Consider the following 5628-nt stretch of genomic DNA (forward strand, 5'->3'; position numbering starts at 1 on the left):
CTCACTGAGACTGGAGGAACCCCGGAAATCATGGCCCCTGGATTCTCTATCAGCCCAGAACGAAAACAATTTCTGAGGCCAACTCTTCACACAGGGATTGGAGTGGACTGTGGGACATAAAGTGATACTTGTGAGGAGTGTGCCTCTTAGCTCAAGTAGATACAAGAGACTAAACAGGCAGCTTCTGTCCTGAGGTGAGATGGGAAGGCAGAGAGGGTTAGGAGCTGGTTGAATGGACATGGGCAATCAGGTGGAAAGGAGGAGTGTGCTGTCACAGTATGGGGAGAACAATTAGAGTCACATAACAATGTATGTATAAATTTTTGTATGGGAAAATTAAAAAAAAAATTCTTCCAATATTTAAGCGTTTAATAGCAGAACCCCAGAAGGAAATACCATCATATATTTTTTAAAACCCATTGTAAATTCTAATGGTTTACAAAGGGAGAGCTTTCATTAATTAATTATTTTGTGTGCCAGGCCCTGAGCAAAACGTGTTTTAAAGTGCCTTAAAGATAATGCAGATAACATAGTGGGGATACCAGTGCAAAGGGAAGAGTTAAAGAATAGTCTTAAATATTATATGCAAATTAGAAATTTTAGAGAAATCATGGATTCAAAGAAGTGAAAGAAACCAACAACTACTGAGTACCATTCACGTGCCAAGTGCAAAATTAGGCATTCCTTACAAACCTGTGTATTAAATTACATTATTCTCTGTTTTATAGACAAAGAAACTGAAACTCACATAGGCTTAAGAAATATTCTAAGGCCTCATACCTCATAAATGGTGGTGGCAAACTTAAATTCAGGTCTGCATGGCTCTGTAATTAGTGGTATTTCTATTACACCACATTATAACTTTAATAAATGCGTGAACAAAACAACAGTCACTTAAAACAAAACAAAAAGATTGTGGCAGGCAATGTTAGTTGACTACTCAGCACCCATTCCCAGTCCCTTCCTTCCAGCACCCACTTCCCACCAACCACTGTAGAAGCTGAAAAAACCACATATACTAACAATTTCAGCCTTTCTGATTACTATAGGTGGTCCTGTGGCAAAGTACCAGTCAATTAGAGTTTGAAGGAGAATTCTGGAAATTTTCTTACCTGATAAAAGGAAGAAGCCATGCAAAGAAGAATATTTTTGCCCCTATCCCTTTCTTCCTGTCATGTGATAATGTGATACTTGGAACAGCTTCAGTCACTGGAAATGCCCTTGTCAATCTGCAAAAAACTTGTATACTGTCAAATCCAAAGGGCCCTCTCTCTCCTCTTTGTTTCTTGACATCTCAGTCCCATTCAATGCAGTTGGCTATTCCCTGTTTCTACAAACACCTTCCTATCTTGGCTTCTGTGATTACATTTTAAAATGCAACCCTGCACCAAACTTTGCAAAGTGTCCTAGGCCATTTTGGATTGGTATAACAATTTGGTTCTTTGTGTTAGATAGTGGTAGCCTTCAGTGGTTAGGGAAGAGCAAGAATTAACTCTTACCCTTCAAACTCATTTTCAGATTATAATGAAAATGAGATTCAGACTGAACTCTACCATACTTACAAATTTTTAATTGCATGCAGACACAAAGTGAATCTTGCAACCTATTTTGTAAGTTCATCTATGTCTTCAACGAATATTTATTATGTTTATTATGTTACATAACAGACATTATTTTGAGCATTTGGGGTATTTAGTGAAAAATAAAAGTTTAAAAACCCCTGCCCCATGAAGCTTATATTCTAGCGAGGGGATACAGATAACACACATTTATATGAAATGTAAATTTATATAACAGACTAAAAAAATCAATTAAGTAATAGGTGGTGGGTAGTAAGTGCTATGGAGAAAGAAAAAATAGAGTACGGTAAAAATGAATGAGAAAGTGAAAGTAGTAGTTGGGGGAGGATCAAATTTCAAAAAAGGAGAAAGGTTAGATTTCAAAAAGAGGGTGACATTGGAGCAAAATACTTGAAGGATATGAAAGAGTTAGTCATGTGGGAAAGTTGGTCATCAGGGGAAAGAAGTTCCAGTAAGAGGGACCAGCCAGTACAAAGACCATAATGCAAGAGTATACCTGGAGGGTTTAAGAAACAACAAGGAGGCCAATGTACCTGCAGCAGAGTTGTCAAGGGAGAGAGCAGTACGTCCCAGGTCTCTTTACTTTCAACTGTTTCAACCACATCTTGCATGAAAGATTCATTTGAGGCAAACATGGTGCTATTAACAGAGGTAGCATTTTCTTATTCTATAAATCAAACCAAACCACACTCGTTGCCGTCCAGTCGATTCTGACTCACAGTGACCCTATAGGACAGAGGAGAATTACCCCATAAGATTTCCAAGGAGAACTTGGTGGATTTGAACTGCCATCTTTTTGGGTAGCAGGCGAATACTTAACCACTACGTCACAAGGGTTCCACCTCAAATACCCAGAAATTTCTGAATTCACGGTGAGACCCAGGACTCTTTCTGAATCCTGACTCAGGTGCCTTCTGAAAGGTGAAGGGTAAAGGGCCTACTACATCTTATATCTATTTCATACAGGGTAAGAAGCACCTCACCTGTCTTAAATAAAACTAATTTCAATGAAGAAAACGCATTTCTAAACATCCCTTATACTAATTAAAAAGTTACTAAATTTACCAGTGAAACACCACTTCCAATATTAGCAAGGCCTTGCATGTTGATTATCTTAAGATAAAGATGCTCTGGAGTGTGACCCTTCTGATTAACTGAGAAGCCCCTTATTCCCTGTGAACTCTTGAGTAAGGCAACAGAATGACACATACATCATATAACAGTGTTTATGCTGACGTGTGATAAAATAAATTACAGACATCATAACACACTCTTGTGATTTTTTACTACGACACTGGCCAATGTTTCTTAGTGATCTTTGTTTATAGGTATGGAATCAACTGTAGATGTTCAGCTGCCTAGGTTTAAAGCCTAACACCCTCTTTTATTACTAAAAGGCATTAAATATTGTCCATATGCTGATGGCTCTCAAAATGTCTGTCACTGGCCTTGACCTTTCCCTTGAGTCCCAGAGTCTCATATATAATCACCTAACTGACATCTCCACCTGGATGGCTAATTATCGGCTCCAACTCATCACAGCTGAAACAAATTATTTGATTCCCACACCTAGCTCCTGGGAAGGAAAAAAAAAAAAAATCCTGTTATATTCTGGGTCTTCTCCATCTCAGCAGATAGTACCACTGTCTACCCGGTTTCTCAAGTCAAAAACAATGGAGCTAGCCTTGATTTGTTCTTTCCTCTTATCCCCTGTATCCAATCCAGCAAATCTGGTTACTCTATTTTACTTCCAAAATATTTTTATAATTGTTCCACTTCACTCCAGTCTCCCCATCACAACCCTAGTCCAAATCAGCGTCATTTCTTAACTGGACCATTGTAATAGCATCCATATTTTTTTCCCTGCTTCCTGCATCACTGCTGTCCTTTGTTCACATAGCACATAGTGATCATTTTAAAACACATATCAGATCATATTTTTCCCTTGCTTTTTGTTGTTGTGTGCTGTCGAGTTGATTCTGACACATAGCAATCCTATAGGATAGAGTAGAACTGCCCCATAGGGTTTCCTAGACTGTAATCTTTATGGGAGCAGATCTCTAGGTCTTTTTTCCCACTGAAGGGTTCAAACCGCTGATCTTTCTCCCATTAGCAGTCAAGCACTTAACCATTGTGCCACCAGCGCTCCTTGTTCCTTTGCTTAGAACCTTGTAATGGCTTCTCACTGCGTTTATATAAAAATTTAAATGCTTCCCACACTCTCCATAACCTGGATGCCCATCTCCCTGTCCTCTTTTTGTACTGCCTACTCCATTCCACTCTCCTATTTGCTCATTACACTTTAACCACACTTGCTTCCTTTCTGTTGGTGGAGTAACCAAGTCCTTTACCAATTCATGAACCTTGTACTTTCTGTTACCTCTGTTTTGGTGCTCTTTACTCAGATCCCCACGCAGCTGGCACCTACTCATTTTTTAGGTCTCTGCTCAAATTCTCAGAAGAGGCTTCCATGGAAACCTAACTCATGTTGCTTCTCCCTAGACCTTCCACATTCACCCTCCATTGCATTAGCCTGTTTATTTTCTCTCTAACATCGTCCACAATCTGTAATTCTCTATTTACTTGTTTATTACTTATTTATTCTTGTTTTCCCAAGAGAATGCAAGTCTTGTGAGAGAAAGGACCTCACCTGTCCTGTTCACAGCTACATTCCCAGTGGCAATTCCAATGTCTGATCCATACATTTTGTTGTTGTTGTTAGCTGTCATTGAGTTGATTCTGACTCGTAGCAACCCCATGTATAACAGAACGAAACTGTGCATGGTCCAGCACCATCTGCACAATCGTTTCTATGCTTTAGCCCACTGTTGCAGCCACTGTGTCAATCCATCTCATTAAGGGTCTTCCTCTTTTTTGCTGACCCTCTACTTTAGCAAGCATGATTTCCTTCTCCTGATAACATGTCCAAAGTTAAGTTAGATGGAGTCTCACCATCCACACTTCTAAGGAACACTCTGGCTGTACTTCTTCCAAGACAGATGTGTTTGTTCTTCCGGCAGTCTACGGCTGTCTTAATCATCCAGTTCTGCCATAATAGAAATACCATAAATGGGTGGATTTAACAAACAGAAATTTATTGTCTCACAGGTAAGAAGGCTAGAATTCTGAATTCAGGGTGCTGGCATTAGTGGAAGGCTTTCTCTCTCTCTGTCGGCTCTGGAGGAAGGTCCTTGTCTCTTTCAGCCTCTGCTCCTGGGCGACCTTCACGTGACTTGGCATCTCTCTTACCCCATCTATGCTGGCCTAATTCTACTCTTTTTATCTCTTGATTGACTCAAGACACACCCTACACTAATCTTGCCTCATTAAAGTAACAAAAAACTCATTCCCAAATGGGATTATAACCACAGGCATAGAGGTTAGGATTTACAACACGTATTTTGGGAGGACACAATTCAATCCATAACAATGGTATATTCAATATTCTTCACCAGCACAACAATTCAAATGTATCAATTCTTCTTTGGTCTTCCTTATTCATTGTCCAGCTTTCACATGCATATGAGCCCTTTGAAAATACTATACATATAGTACTCAGTACATATTTGTTAAAGGAATGAATGGAAACAAAGGGGTTTGTAGAAGGTTTAAGAAGTGAAATCTCATGAATCATAAGATGCTACAAGGCAAAGTGGCTCTAGTGACCAATATCTTCTAACCCACTTATCTTCCTGATGAAAAATGAGTGGGGTTAATTTGTCTTAAGCTGAGGGAGTAAGTGGCTGGAATCTGGGTATCCTGACAATAAATGCAGTGTTTTCCACTAAACAAGTAGCTCATAAACTCGGTCCATGATCATGTTTTCACTAGATGGTGTTGAAATGAAAAATGAGAACAATGTTACTTGTAGTTATAAGTTTACAACTGCCCTTTCTTGGAAAAGAACACCTTTAGATAATGTCCTTCATTTCCTTTTGTATTAAACATTTTCTATTTTATAAAATGATGCTGATGGTAGATAGTATTTTTTTAGATGTTATACTTCGACAAAATAAAAAAAAATGAACATCATTAACTGATACCTCTT

Source organism: Trichechus manatus, unplaced genomic scaffold (assembly GCF_000243295.1).
Source record: "Trichechus manatus latirostris isolate Lorelei unplaced genomic scaffold, TriManLat1.0 scaffold00119, whole genome shotgun sequence".
Taxonomy (NCBI): Eukaryota; Metazoa; Chordata; class Mammalia; order Sirenia; family Trichechidae; genus Trichechus; species Trichechus manatus.